Here is a 15,260-nt window from a genome sequence, read left to right as displayed (position 1 = left end):
TCATGACCTGAGCCAAAGGCAGAGGCTTTAACCCACTGAGCCACCCAGGTGCCCCGAAAGACAGTACCTTTTAAGGCATTGCTAGGCACGCCAGGATAAGGGATTGCTCTGAGCACACTAGCACCATCAGCAGAGAGATAGAAAAACTGAGAGTTAACATCTGGTTGGGAAGAGAACTATAAGAAAACAAGGGAGCTAGAAGCAAGGTGCGGCCCGTCACCTTAACACTAACCCAGGACCCACAATAGAGGCTCACGTGACCCCAGGCAGAGATGTCCTTTGACCCCAGACAAAAGCAAACAAAATGCTGGCTGGAGGACAGCATCTCCAACTCAGGCATTCATGATTCCCAAAGAATACACATACAGACCCACAAGTTTTTGAAAACTCAAATACACCCAGAGGCGAGAGTGAGCAGATATAACACACAACAGCCTCAGGTCCCCAAGGATGTCAGCAATTGTAACTTTTATAATTACAGTATGTTAAGTAACTGGTTGAAATTTTCAAAGAAATAAAAGATGAAATCATAAGAGTTACCAAGTAACAAGAGACCATTTAAAAACCAACTTGCTGGGGCGCCTGGGTGGCTCAGTGGGTTAAAGCCTCTGCCTTCAGCTCAGGTCATGAGTTCTGGGATCGAGCCCCACATCAGGCTCTCTACATAGCAGGGAGCCTACTTCCTCCCCTCTCTCTGCCTGCCTCTCTGCCTACTTGTGATCTCTGTCTGTCATATAAATAAATAAAAATCTTTAATAAATAAATAAATAAAAACCAACTTGCCAGGGGCGCCTGGGAGGTTCAGTGGGTTAAAGCCTCTGCCTTCGGCTCAGGTCATGATCTCAGGGTCCTGGGCTGAGCCCCGCATTGGGCTCTCTGCTCAGCAGGGAGCCTGTTTCCCCCCAACCCCCACCTGCCTCTACTGCCTGCTTGTGATCTGTCAAATAAATACATAAAACCTTTAAAAAAAAAAAAAAAAAACCCGACTCGCCAGCTCTGGAAAAGAACACACCAGAACTTTTAGAAATAAAAATGGTAACTTGCAACTGGAAGTCGGCCAATGGGTCCCACCGTAGATAGGACATGACGGAAGAGACAAAGGGTGAGCTTAAAGAGAGATCTGAAGAAATCACACAGGGGACAGCGCAGGCACGAGCAGACAGAAAATGTGAAGGACAAGGGAATGGCCACGGTGGCCCGAACCAAGGTTCCACAAAGAGGCGAGAGAAAATAACAGAGGGGGACTATCCAAAGACATGATGGCTGAAAATTTTCCCGAACTGCAGAAAGCCACACCTGCACAGATATGGTGAGTGACACAAACATCTAAAGAGACGGATGAGAAGAAATCCACGTCTAGCCACACGTGGTGAAATGGCTAGCAAAGTGCATCCTAAGACAAAGATCTTAAAAGCAGCAATGAGGAAAAGCCACACCACCTACAAAGAAGGATAATTAGACGACAGCACACCTCTCAAAAGCAATCACAGGAACCAGAAGACAGGGAACAGCTTCAAAGCACTGAGAGAAGATAACCACCAACCTAGAATTGTGAGCTTAGTCAAACTATCTTTCAAGGCTAAGGCTGAAAAGGAGGGGTTTTGTTTTGTTGTTTTTTTTTTTTTAAGATAAATAAAAAGAGCCATCAGCAAGTCTTTCCGAAAGGAGGGTCTGAAGGATGTGCTATAAGAGAAAGGGAAATTACCCCAGAAGAAAGATCAGGTGTGCAAGAAAGAATGGTGAGCACAGACGTTGATAAACAGGGAGCTACGTCTACACAAACACTGTATAAAATAACAACAACATATGGGAACAGAAATAATTAAAATGCTGCTTCCAAATAGCATGTACATCTGTGGACGATCGAAGTTCAAGTGTTCAAAAGCTCACTGTATTCTTTAGAAAGGGATTTTAAGATACCAATAAGCCAGGGTGCCTGGATGGCTCAGTGGGTTAAAGCCTCTGCCTTTGGCTCAGATCATGATCCCAGTGTCCTGGGATCAAGCCTGTGTTGAGTTCCCTGCTCATTGGGAAGCCTGCTTCCCCCGCCCCCTCCCCGACTCCTCTCTCTGCCTGCCTCTCTGCCTATTTGTGATCTCTCTCTGGGTCAAATAAATAAATAAAACTCTTTTCTAAAAATAAATAAATAAATAAAATTTTAAGAATAAAAAATAAGTTATTTTAATTGATCACGTACTAGGTTAAAAAGCAGGTCTCGATTCCAAAGAAATGTCACACAGATCATGTTCCCTGACTGCAGTGCATTTAAAGTAGAAGTCAGTAAGAAACAGATCAATTTAAAATCCCCATACATTCAGACATTTTAAAGTTTTCTTCTAAGTAATTCATAAATCAAAGTAGAAATCCAAATGAAAATCTAACAACACTTAGAACAGAACGATGAAATGAAAATACTGCCTGTCAAAACCGTGGGGTAGAGCCAAAGTAGTATTTCTAGTAAAACAGAGAGCTTGAAAGTTTCTATTAGAAAAGATGAAAAGTCAAAAAAATTAATGAACTAAGCATCTGACTTACAAATTATAAAAAGAGGCACCTGGGCGGCTCAGTAGGTTGAGCAACTGCCTTCAGCTCAGGTCAGGATCCTGGGGTCCTGGAATGTAGCTACCCCCAAACACCCTGCCCGTGGAGCCCCCCCTTCCACTCCTTGCTCAGTGGGGAGCCTGATTCTCCCTCTCCTTTTGCCCTCCCCCAGTTTTTGCTCTCAACTCTCTCTCTCCAGCTCTCATAAATAAATAAAATCTTTAAAAGAAAAAAAAAGAATTTATAAAAAGAACCACAGAATAAACCCAAAGAGATTTTTAAAAAGTAATAAAGCTAAGAAGACAAACTAATTAAATTAATGCAAAGCATATCAAATTAATGCAAAGCAAAGTCAAAAACTGGCCTCATGAAAAGAATAATAAATAGACAAACCTCTGGCGAGATTAATCCAAAATTCTATATTTGAAAAGAATTTTTAAAGGAACATATGTATATATCCAGAAGAGATTTGAAGGACAGAAAGTGAATGCTATGACCCACTGACTCTATTTTAAGGAAAAGATCATTCCAACCTATACAAACCTATAGAAACTAAACAAAGAGCACTTTTGAGTTCATTTCATGAGGACAGTATAACCTTGATTCCAAAACCTAACAGGGAGAATACAAGAAAGGAAAATTATAGGCTAATTTCACTCAAGAGCATAGACACAAAAAATCTTAAACAAGGTAATAACAACCTGAACCCAGCCATGCATAAAAATGTTAATATGGCTAGGTTGGGTTCATCCTAGAATTACAAAGATGTTTTAATATTTTAAACCTACAAATGTTATTCATTATGTTAACAAATTAATTGAGAAAAACCACATTATCTCTTCATTAGAGGCAGAAGAAGTATTTGATAGGACATAACAGCTTACTCATGATTTTTTAACTCTTAACAAACTAGAGCTAAGAGGAAAAAAATATTTTTTTCTAGAGGAGAAAATTCCTAAATAATAAGGTTACTTACCCAAACCTTTAGAAAACTTTATTCTTAATGGGAAATATTAGCATCTCCTTTAAAATAATAAACAAGACAAAGATGTTATTACCACAGCTTCTCTTCAAAGCCAAACTGGTAATCCTAGCTAGTACATAAGACAAAAGAATGAAATAAAAAATGTAAAGATCAGAAGGAAAGAAATGTATGTCATTCACAGATTATGTATTTATCTCCATAGAAAACCCAAAAATCTACAAAGTGTTAGGATAAGAGATGTAACAAAGTTGCTAGATTTTTTCTTTTTTTAAGTAAGCTCAATGTCCAAGGTGTTCTTTGCCCAATACCCCAAATCAAAGAGTTGCAGACTTGACTGACTGAGCCAGCCAGGTGCCCCCAAAGTTGCAAGCTTTTTGAAACAATATATAAGGGGCACCTGGCTGGCTCAGTCATTAAGCATCTGCCTTTGGCTAAGGTCATGATCGAAGGGTCCTGGGATAAGGTTCCCTGCTCGGTGGGAAGCCTGCTTCTCCCTCTCCCACTCCCCCTACTTCTGTTCCCTCTCTCTGTCAAATAAATAAATAAAATCTTAAAGAAAAGGAAAAAAAGACACAATGTATAAGAGGGAAGGAGAAAGGTGTTTTTTCCGAAAGGGGGAAAAAATCAGCTGTATTTAGGAAATGCAATTTTAAGCTATGTATCATTTACAATAGCAACAAAACCATAAGGTTACCAGTAGTAAATCTAATAAAAGATGTGTAAAACCTGAATGGAAAGAATCCTAAAACTTAAAGACAGTAAACAAAGTTGAAAGAAAGAAAGAAAGAAAGCTTTGTGGATACGGAAACTTAGTATTTAAAGATGTCAATTCCCAAAGCAGGAAAGATGTTCAATGGAAAAGAGATAGTCTCTTCAACAAATGGTGTTGGGAAATTTGGACAGCCACGTGCAGAAAAATGAAACTGGACCATTTCCTTACACCACACACAAAAACAGACTCAAAATGGATGAAGGACCTCAATGTGAGGAATCCATCAAAATCCTTGAGAACACAGGCAGCAACCTCTTCGACCTCAGCCGCAGCAACTTCTTCCTAGGAACATCGCCAGAGGCAAGGGAAGCAAGTACAAAAATGAACTACTGGTACTTCATCAAGCTTTTGCACAGCAAAGGAATCAATCAACAAAACCAAAAGACAACTTACAGAATGGGAGAAGATACTTGCAAAGGACATATCAAATAAAGGGCTAGTATCCAAAATCTATAAAGAGCTTATCAAACTCAACACCCAAAGAACAAATAATCCAATCGAGAAATGGGCAGAGGACATGAACAGACATTTCTGCAAAGAAGACATTCAGATGGCCAACAGACACATGAAAAAGTGCTCCACATCACTCGGCATCAGGGAAATACAAACCAAAACCACAATGAGATATCACCTCACACCAGTCAGAATGGCTAAAGTTAACAAGTCAGGAAATGACAGATGCTGGCGAGGATGCGGAGAAAGGGGAACCCTCCTACACTGTTGGTGGGAATGCAAGCTGGTGCAGCTACTCTGGAAAACAGTATGGAGGTTCCTCAAAATGTTGAAAATAGAGCTACCCTATGACCCAGAAATTGCACTACTGGGTATTTACCCTAAAGATACAAATGTAGGGATGCCTGGGTGGCTCAGTTGGTTAAGCAGCTGCCTTCGGCTCAGGTCATGATCCCAACGTCCTGGGATGGAGTCCCACATCGGGCTCCTTACTCAGCAGGGAGCCTGCTTCTCCCTCTGCCTCTGCCTGCCTGTGCTCGCTTTCTCATTCTCCCTCTCTCTGACAAATAAATAAATAAAATCTTTAAAAAAAAAAAAAAAAAGATACAAATGCAGTGATCCGAAAGGGCACGTGCACCCAAATGCTTATAGCAGCAATGTCCACAATAGCCAAACTATGGAACCTAGACGTCCATCAACAGATGAATGGATAAAGAAGATGTGGTATATATATACAATGGAATACTATGTAGCCATCAAAAGAAATGAAATCTTGCCATTTGCAACGACGTGGATGGAACTAGAGGGTATTATGCTTAGCAAAATAAGTCAATTGGAGAAAGACAACTATGATATGATCTCCCTGATATGAGGAAGTAGAGATGCAATATGGGAGTTTGGGGGGTAGGAAAAGAATAAATGAAACAAGATGGGATCGGGAGGGAGACAAACCATAAGAGACTCTTAATCTCACAAAACAAACTGAGGGTTGCTTGGGGGAGGAGGGTAGGAAGAGGGTGGTTGGGTTATGGACATTGGGGAGGGTATGTGCTATGGTGAGTGCTGTGAAGTGTGTAAACCTGGTGATTCACAGACCTATACCACTGGGGCTAATAATACATTATATGTTTATTTTTAAAATTTTTTAACTATATAAATAAATAAAGATGTCAATTCCTTCTAAATTGGTCTAAAGAATCAATGCAGTGCCAATGAAATTTACAACAAAACTGTTGCAGATCTAGACAAGCTAACTCTAGCCACCTTAGAAGAGCAAACACCCAAGAATTAACTTGGCTAGCAAAAAATAAAAAATAAGGCCAGGTGACTTGCACTACGAAATATGAATACTTTTAAAGGTCAAGTAACAAAAATAATATGGCATTGGCATAGGGATGTTCAAATAGACCAACAGAACAGAATAGAGAGCCTCAAACCACAAATATATGGAAATTTGGTCTATGACATAGATAAAGTATGACTTCAGATCACTGGGAAACGCAAGACCTATTGTACTTGAGTAATTGGAAATCCACCCAGAAAAAAATAATATTGGATCCTTTCCTCAAACCATTAATGATAATAGTCCCAGGTGGATTAAAGCTTTCAATATGAAAGCCAAAACTTTTAAACTCGTAGGAGAAAATACAAGAGAATATCTATATGACTTCAGAATGGGAAAGACTCTCCCCAATAAAGTAAAAAGCACCAACCAATGATGGAAGAAATTATTCATAAATTCAATTACCTTAAAATTAAGTACTTTTACTCATCAAGACATCGCAAAGAAAATGAAAAGACAGGGGCACCTGGGTGGCTCAGTGGGTTAAAGCCTCTGCCTTCGGCTCAGATCATGATCCCAGGATCCTGGAATTGAGCCCTGCATCGGGCTCTCTGCTCAGCAGGGAGCCTGCTTTCCTCTCTCCCGCTCTCTGACTACTTGTGATATCTCTCTCTGCCAAATAAATAAATAAAATCTTTAAAAAAAAAAATAGAAAAAGAAAAAAGAAAATGAAAAGACAAGCCACCGGCCCGGGAAAGGTATCTGCAACATACACAACTGACAGCCCAGCTGAACACATGAGCGAACAAAAGAGAGGAACAGGCATTTCTCAGAAGCAGGACATGAAAGACAACCAACATATGAAAAGATCAACTTCATTAATAATCAGTAAATGTAGATGAAGACAACATGAGCTACAATTTTACGCCATGTTGGCAAAAAGTGAAGTCTGACACCACCAAGGGTTGTTGAGGATCTGGATCAACAGGAACTCTTACACTTAGCTGGTAGTAATGCAAATGAGTATGACCGAAGCCTGTTGGGAGACAAGATGATGCCCTTTGCAAATTGGAACATTTGCATATCCTACAGTGCCCAGTAATTTCTCCAGAGAAACCCAGGAACTCATGCTTCAGGGAAGCTGTATAAGAATGTCCCTAGGAGGGGCGCCTGTGACTCAGTGGGTTAAGCCTCTGCCTTCAACTCGGGTCATGATCCCAGGGTCCTGGGATAGAGCCCTCCATCGGGCTCTCTGCTCAGCAGGGAGCCTGCTTCCCCCTCTCTCTCTGCCTGCCTCTCTGCCTACTTGTGATCGCTGTCTGTCAAATAAATAAATAGAATCTTTAAAAAAAAAAAAAAAAGAATGTCCCTAGGAGGGACGCCTGGGTGGCTCAGTCAGTTAAGCGTCTGCCTTCAGCTTGGGTCATGATCGCAGGGTTCTGGGATCGAGTCCCACATCAGGCTCCCTGCTCAGCGGGGAACCTGCTTCTCCCTCTGCCTGCCACTCCCTTGCTTGTGCTCACTCACTCTCACTCTCTGATAAATAAATAAAATAAAATCATAAATAAATAAAATATAAAAAAAAAAAGAAAAAAGAATGTCCCTAGGAACAAAAAAAAGGGTGGGTATAGTACCTCCACCTCTATTAGTAAGAAATGCCTAAACTAATTTTTGGTAAGGCTGCACAATGACCTCTCCATAGATAAAGTGAAAAGGCTCCAATCACCCAGAGTGACATGGCAGAAATATAATGCTAAAAAAAAAATCAGGGAGTCAAAGACTATATACTATAGTCTCTCTCTATATATATTTAGTCTATATATAGCCAAAGATGCCTATTCTAGATCTGAAGTTGAGTGATTAATGGACAGATGGTCACTTTATTATAATGCTTCATAGTTTTCAAGCATGCTTACATATCAAATAGTAAAGAATAATTTAAATTTTAAAGATATATGCAGGGACAACTGGGGAAGTTTGAATAAGATTTATAGACTGGATAGTAATATTACGAATTTTCTGATGTTTATCCTTATACAGTGGTCAAGTAAGAGAGTGTCCTTGTTTTTAGGAAAAACACCATGATAGCACTTAAGGCTGTTGGAGGATCACAGTGTACAACTTACTCTCAAATGGTTCAGAAATAAATGGTATTCGTATACGTATACACACACACACACACACACACACACACACACACACACACACACACACTGTATTAGTTTGCTAAAGCTGCCATAACAAAATACCAGAGTTCAGGAGTCCTCAATAACAGAAATATATTTTCTCGTAGTTCTGGAAGCTGGAAGTCTAAGATCAAGGTGTCAGCAGAGTTGGTTTCTTCTGAGGCCTCTCTCCTCGGCTTGCAGCCACCTTCTCACTGTGTCCTCATGGTGAGAGGTCTTTCCAAAGTATATGCACACCCCTAGTGTCTCTTCCTCTTCTTACAAGAACACCAATCATATTGAACTAGGCCCTATATCAAAGGCCTCATATTAACTTAATCATCTCCTTTAAGACCTTATTTCCGAATACAGTCACTTTCTGCTAGGGGTTGAGACTTCAACATATGGATGGGGGGGCACACAACTCAGCCCATGATAGAGCGACGATAGATACACAGAGACATAGATCGATAAGGAAGGCAGGAAGGGAGGAACACAGGAAGGAAGGAAAGAAGGAAGGAAAGAAGGAAATTTGATAAAATGTTGAGGATCTGGGTAAAGGGTAGATAAAAGTGTTCTGCACTATTCTTGGAACTTTTCTATAAATCTGAAATGATCTCAAAATTAAAAGCTTAAAAGTACACACATGGGGTACATGGATGGCCCACATCAGGCTCTCCGCTCAGCAGGGAGCCTGCTTCCCCCTCTCTTTCTTTTCTGCTGCTCTGCCTACTTGTGATCTCTCTGTCAAATAACTAGATGGAGGTGACTGGTCAAGGAACTGAACAATGAACATGTGGGGGCACCATCCATGTAGCTGAGAAGAGCCCCCAACTGGTGGCAGGATGGGAGTGGAGAGGATGAGGATGAGGCAGGCTCCCAAGTCAGGAGAGAATGAGGCCAAGTGCCCAGAGAAAAGTAGAAGTGTGACAGGACGGAAGAGGGTATCACAGCTTCACGGGGAATGGCTTCAAATGATGACCCAGGAGCCATGTCTAGATCCAACACCAGGGTCAAGAAGAAATTCAACCATGCTTCTGACTCCTCTTATACCTGGAGCTTGATGGAAGGAACCATCTCCAGCCATAAGGGCCACAGGGAGATGTCCTTAGGGATGGGAGGTACATGGGTTCTGTGAAGAGCTCAAGGGGGTGGCAAGTTGGCTTATCAAAGACGGCACAACCTGGCCTTTTATTCATATGCTATCCTCAGACTCACATGCAAGGACAGGTTAGTAGTATGTACTCAAAAATATTTGCTGAACAGAAGGATGGATGGATGAGGAGCGCATGGTTGGCAAATGAACAAATGAATGGGAGAGTGATGGACAGGTGGGTGGGTAGAAAACAGGATGGAAAAATGGATGGGTGGTGGATAGGTGGGTGGAGAGATAAGTGAGTAGGTGGGTGGATGGATGGGTGTATGAATGGATGGATGAGTGGACAGGTAGATGCGTGGGTGGGTGGATGGATGGGTGGGTGGGTGGGAGAATGGGTGGATGGGTGGGTGGGTGGGTGGATGGGAGAATGGATGGACAGGTGGACGGGTGGATGGATGGACAGATGGATGGATGGATGGATGGATGGATGGTTGGATGGGTGGGTGGATGGGTGTGTGGATGGGTGGGTGGATGGATGGATGGTTGGATGGGTGGGTGGATGGGTGGGTGGATGGGTGGACGGATGGATAGATGGGTGGATGGATGGGTGGATGGGTGGGTGGATGGGTGAGTAAGGGGATGAAGAGGAAAAAAAAGTATGGGCATAGGGATGAGTAAATCAACAAATGCATGAATTAAATAAACCGAGCAATCCAGGAAACATGAGAGGTCAGCCTGGGAGGTCAGAAATGTGACAGAGATGACACGTCAGGCCCTTCCCTCACAGTCCAAACCACTCATAAGAACATTTATAAGCATAAGGAGTTTGCAAAAGTCGCCATCCCTCTGCTCCCTGGTTTCCCCCAGCCCAAAGGCTTATCTGTGGCCACAAGCCCCCATCTGTGGCCCTTGCATCTAGACTGGTGGGGCAGAGGACACGACACCAGGGAGCACTAGAAACCAATGGAGACCCCTCTTCCCTCTCAGGATCCAGATGGAAAACCCCAGAAAGCAGGGGAGAATGCAGACCCCAGCTCTCATCACAGAAGTTATGGACCTGCCTTCACCTCTCTCTTGCCTTAAACAGGTCATCCAGTTTCTTCTTGACACTCTTACTGGCAAGATTTTTAAGGAAAAGTGCCCCTGTCTTGTCCCTACCATGGGCCCACCCCAGTGTTGTGAGAAGGTGAACCAGCTGCCTGAACTAACTCCCCCAGCCAAGGAAGCCCATGACGAGGGTAGTTGCTGGCCTGGCCTGGAGATTCTCCCCTTTATCTGGCTGCCCCCCACCTCGTCTGCCAGCCACAGGGTTGCAGAAGGAATAGGTTTCCTCCAAGCCAAGATAAGTATCTGAGTTTTATCTCTCCTCAGCCTCTGATCTTCCCATACCCTGTCCCCCAGACCATACCGCCTCCCCAGCCACACCATGGAGAACAGAGATAAGGCCCTCCTGGCCAGCAGACCACAAGAGGGGTGTTGGGGGGGAGGTCCTTCCCTTTGGTCCACCCAAAGCTCAAATTCTGCTTCCTTCCCTAGAGACGGGCCCCAAGACAGCATCTGGACAGTCATCCCAGGGCCTTCACAGCCTGGGCCCTGCACTCTGCTCTCTAGCACACAGCATTGATTGTGTCCTAACTGACTCATTTCTCATCTCGGGGCACCAATCAGAGGGAGAAAATCCTGCCAGTCTGAGCACCAGGGAAGCAGGACAGTGGAGTGCTGGCTGCCACAGGGTGGAAGAGACTTCTCCAGATTCTTGGCAGGAAACCTGATGGCTGCTGGGGACCTCTCAGGCCTGAAAACCGGGTCCAACATCCAAACTGTTCAGCATCCTTTCACAGACCCCTCCTCTAATGTCACATCCCATGCTGGGTATTGGAGTCACAGAGCGAGTCCCTGCCTTCACAGAATACCTGGGAGCCCAGGTAAGCAGCAGCTAACCCAGCCTGGGAAATCCAGGGAGGCTTCCCAGAGGAGGTGACATTTCCCCTGGGTTTTAAAGGATGAAAAGGATTTCTTCAGACACAGAAATAAGGGGAAGGCCATTCCAAGCAGAGGGAACCATGTGGAGAAGTCTTGGAGCCATGAAAAAACCACGCATGATAGGACAGTGATAATAACTGAAGTGGTGGGGCTGTCAAGTCCAGGAGAGGGAAGAGGAAGCTTAGAAAGAAGCATGAAAAGGGGCACCTGGGTGGTTCAGTCGGTTAAGCATCCAATTCTTGGTTCTGGCTCAGCTCATGATCCCAGGGTCATGGGATCGAGCCCCACGCTGGGCTCCACACTCAGTGAAGAGTCTGCTTGAGATTCTCTCGCTCCTTCTCCCTCTGCCCCTCCCGCACTCACACTCACTCTCTAAAATAAATAAGTAAAATCTTAAAAAAAAAAAAAAAAAGGTAGCGAGAGCATGAAGAGATGAGGTCCCAGCATCAGGGAGGGTTAGGGGCTGGTTTTGAAAGGCCTCAAAGGTCAGAAGAAAGACTTGGGACTTTATCCCATGGGCAACAAGGCACCAATGGAAGGTTTTTGCTGGCGCAATGATCAGGTGGGGCTGTGTTTTGGAAGAAGCTGTCCAGCCGAGTACAGCAAGGGCGGCCTCGCAGGAGTGAAGATGGGAGAGCAGGCGGAGGCTGCCACCGTTGTCCCTGAGAACGAGGCTGGCAGCCCAGCCGGTGGCAGGGCGCTGGGAGAGAAGGACCCATGCAAAGGGCTGACAGGCTGGACGTGCGGCCAAAGGGAAAGCAAGGAGTCCAGGCTGAGTGCAGGTTTCCAGCAGGTTACAGAGAGCAGGGCAGGGGGGAGGCGAGCCATGGAGGAGTTCGGTGGGAGGCACGTTTAGTCTGGGCTATCTCTGGAGCATCACAGGGCAGGTGGGGATCTGAGAAGCAGGCCTGTGAGGTGTTACCCAGGGCCATATAGGGTTAGTGCCACCTCTGGGTCTAGAACGCAAGCCTGCCCCGCCAACTTCCCAGGGCCAGTGCTGCCTCTTCCTACTATGGTCTCTATACACCTTCTTCCTGTTCCCGGCCATGATGCCTTTGCTCTTGTTGTTTATCTCCCCAGAGTACTCCTTCCTCCTCTGTATCATCCCACCCACCCTCCAGTTCCAGCTAGAGTCCCAGCTCCGTTCAGGGGCTAGAGCACAGAGCCACAGTCAGAGATGAGTGGGGTTCAAAAGAGGGAATGGTGAGTATGACAGAAAGTGCGGAGACAAAACATAGAACCCAGCAAGCTGGCCGTGTGACAGGTCACTCTCCCTCTCTGGGCCTCAGTTTCCGAACCTGTCCTAACAAGGAAAGGTCCTCATCCCCAGGGAGCTCGAGGTCTAGAAAGGGCCACAAGGTAAAACAGGACCATTGATTAAGAGGTGTATTGTGTCCCTTGAGGAGGCAAGTTGGGAAAAAGTTTACGGAGAAAGACTTCGTGGTATTTTCTCTGAGCCATGAAGAATGGGTACAATTTCAGCAAGTGGAGAGAGGCAGAAGCGGGCCCTCAAGCAGAGAGACCAGCCCCAGCAAAGACCGGCAGACACAAAGTTCAGGGTGTGTTCAAGGAAGAATGAGTGTCCAGATTCTGGTTTCTTTCTGAGTCAACAGCTCAGGCACTTTTTGTAAGCAAGCAGTCCAAGGCAGGCAGCCTCCAGTAAACACCTTTTTGCACAATCGAGGTCACACACAGGGACGTGTTTGCACAATGACCTGTTTGCACAATCTCGGCCGACTGCTATATTCCAGCCAAACCAGCCTGGGGCAGATGAGCACAGCCTCCACTTCCGGACACGTACCCTGGCTGGCCCACCCATTCCCGCCCCTTGGGGACAGGCAGCTCCTTGACCCACTCAGGAGCCCTACACACCGCAGACAATGACAGAAACCGAAACGATCCAACCCGCCGTAGGACTGCCAAGAGCGGGGTTCCTCCCCTGGGCTTCCTGACTGGGCTTTCCAGACCCCGGAGGTCACTCTGTCTGATGGAGGAGGGGGCTGGGGCAAGAGGGCTGGAGGAGGAAGTATCCACAAAGCAGACACTGGGTGTGATGGAGGAGATGACCACATCTGTCTCGTGCTTTTTAGCGCACGGGAGTAAACACTTATTGAGCACTTACTGTATACCTGGCTCTGTTGCACATGCCTCGCATGCATTGTTTCACCAATTTCTCTCAAAAACCCCATAAAGCAAATACTACCATCCCCACTTTAAAGATGACAAAACTGAGGCTCAGAGAGGTTAAACAACTTGCCCAGCATCACACAGCTAGTAAGTGGCAAATCCAAGCAGTCCAACCCTTCAGCCCCACTCTTCACCTCTCAACGCCTAATACAAAGTCTCTAAGGTCTCTCCCCTAAGTAAAGTTCTTCCTTAAACCTAACTTTCATTTCAGCTGCCACAGTTTTGTTTCCTGGTGCAGGCCTTCAGTGGAGAACAGAACACAGATGAGATCAGTAAAATCTTGCTCTGAAATACTGAACTATGCAGTGGGGGGAAAGGAAAGGAATTGGACTGAACACCTACCACGCTGGGTATTAGACCTCCCATAGTTCATTTAATCATCACAAAACCCCTGGGAAGAATTGCTTTCCCTGTGGCAGGTAAGGCAACAGACAGAGGCTTGGAGAGGGAGATTCTGCAGCCCAAGAGATCCTCTAGGTGGAGGCTGGAGGCAGAATGAGAATATGGTTTCTGCCCTCAAGGAGTTCACAGTCTAATGGAGGAGGTAGACAGCCAAGAACCCACTGCGGTTATCCAGGATCACCGAGGAAGGAGGGCACCAGCCCAGAGAGATGCTCAGCACAGACTCAAGTCTGGGCGAGCTCAGGGGCAGGACTCAGCCAGCTGGCGGTGACAGGGGGTCAGCAAGAGCAAACACGCGGAGGTGTTCAGAGCCTGAGGCAGGCAGGGAGAGGTAGACCAACGCTGCTGGACCACAACCCAAAGAAATGTGTCTGGGGAAGCAGAGGCAGGTAAGGCAGGAGAAGGAGGTGGGACCAGCTGGCAGGGTACCTTGATTGTCCTGTGAAGGAATTAGGATGTGCCATAGGGCCTCTGAAGAATGGGGACCAACATGATCAGCCATCCCTGTATGTAGGAAAGCTCACTCTGCCAGGAGCTGACAGAGGGCAGAGGGAGAGAACCCAGAGCAGGGAGTCCACAGGAGCCCCAGTGAGGGTTGGGGAGACCCAACAAAGGCGGGGAGAGATGAATTTCAGAATTGTGGACAAGACAAAGAGTTCCACAAAGGCAGGAATGAAAACTGCTTTGGGTCACCATTATATCCCGGCATCTGCTCTGGGAATACGTTTTTCTGAATAATGAACCAAAGGCCCATTCTCCTTCATTAGGGATTGGCTGGAGATGGGAGTGTGGAGAAGGGCAGGGGTGAGGAAGGACTCCTGGGTCCCTTCTTTGGGTGACTTGAGGAAGTGGGGATGGTGATATACTTTACCAAGATGAGGCCCACAAGGACTGAGGACAGGTCTGGCGAGGTGCAGAGAAGATTTATCCATTCAGTCATTCATTCTCCACTTTACTCATTCATCCAGTGTGCACTGAGGGCTCACTAGGTGACAGGCAGTGTTGTAGGCAGTGGAGAGAAAGCTTTGACCAAAAACAGACTTAAACCCTCGCCCTCATGGAACTTCCATTCTAGTGGGAGGTGGGGGGTGGGGAAAGCCAATGACAGATAGTGAAAAGGGATATGGGAAAAAAGAGGGCTACGGAGTAGGGGGTGCAATTTTTTTTAAAGAGTAATCAAAGAAAGACTCAATGAGAAGTTGATATTTGAGCAAAGATCTGAAGAAGGAGAGAGAGTGGACCCATGTCATTATTGGGGGGGGGATGGAATCCGGGCAAGAGAAACAGCAAGTGCAAAGGCCCTGAGGCAGGAGGGAGCCTAGCAAATTTAAGAAACAAGAAGAAAAACAGCATAGCTGAAGCAGAGCAGCAAGGGAGAGAAGAATAGGAGA

The sequence above is a fragment of the Mustela putorius genome, unplaced genomic scaffold (genome assembly GCF_011764305.1).
Source record: "Mustela putorius furo isolate JIRA1106 unplaced genomic scaffold, ASM1176430v1.1 tig00003853_pilon_pilon_pilon, whole genome shotgun sequence".
Classification (NCBI taxonomy): domain Eukaryota; kingdom Metazoa; phylum Chordata; class Mammalia; order Carnivora; family Mustelidae; genus Mustela; species Mustela putorius.
This window is presented reverse-complemented; position numbering follows the sequence as displayed.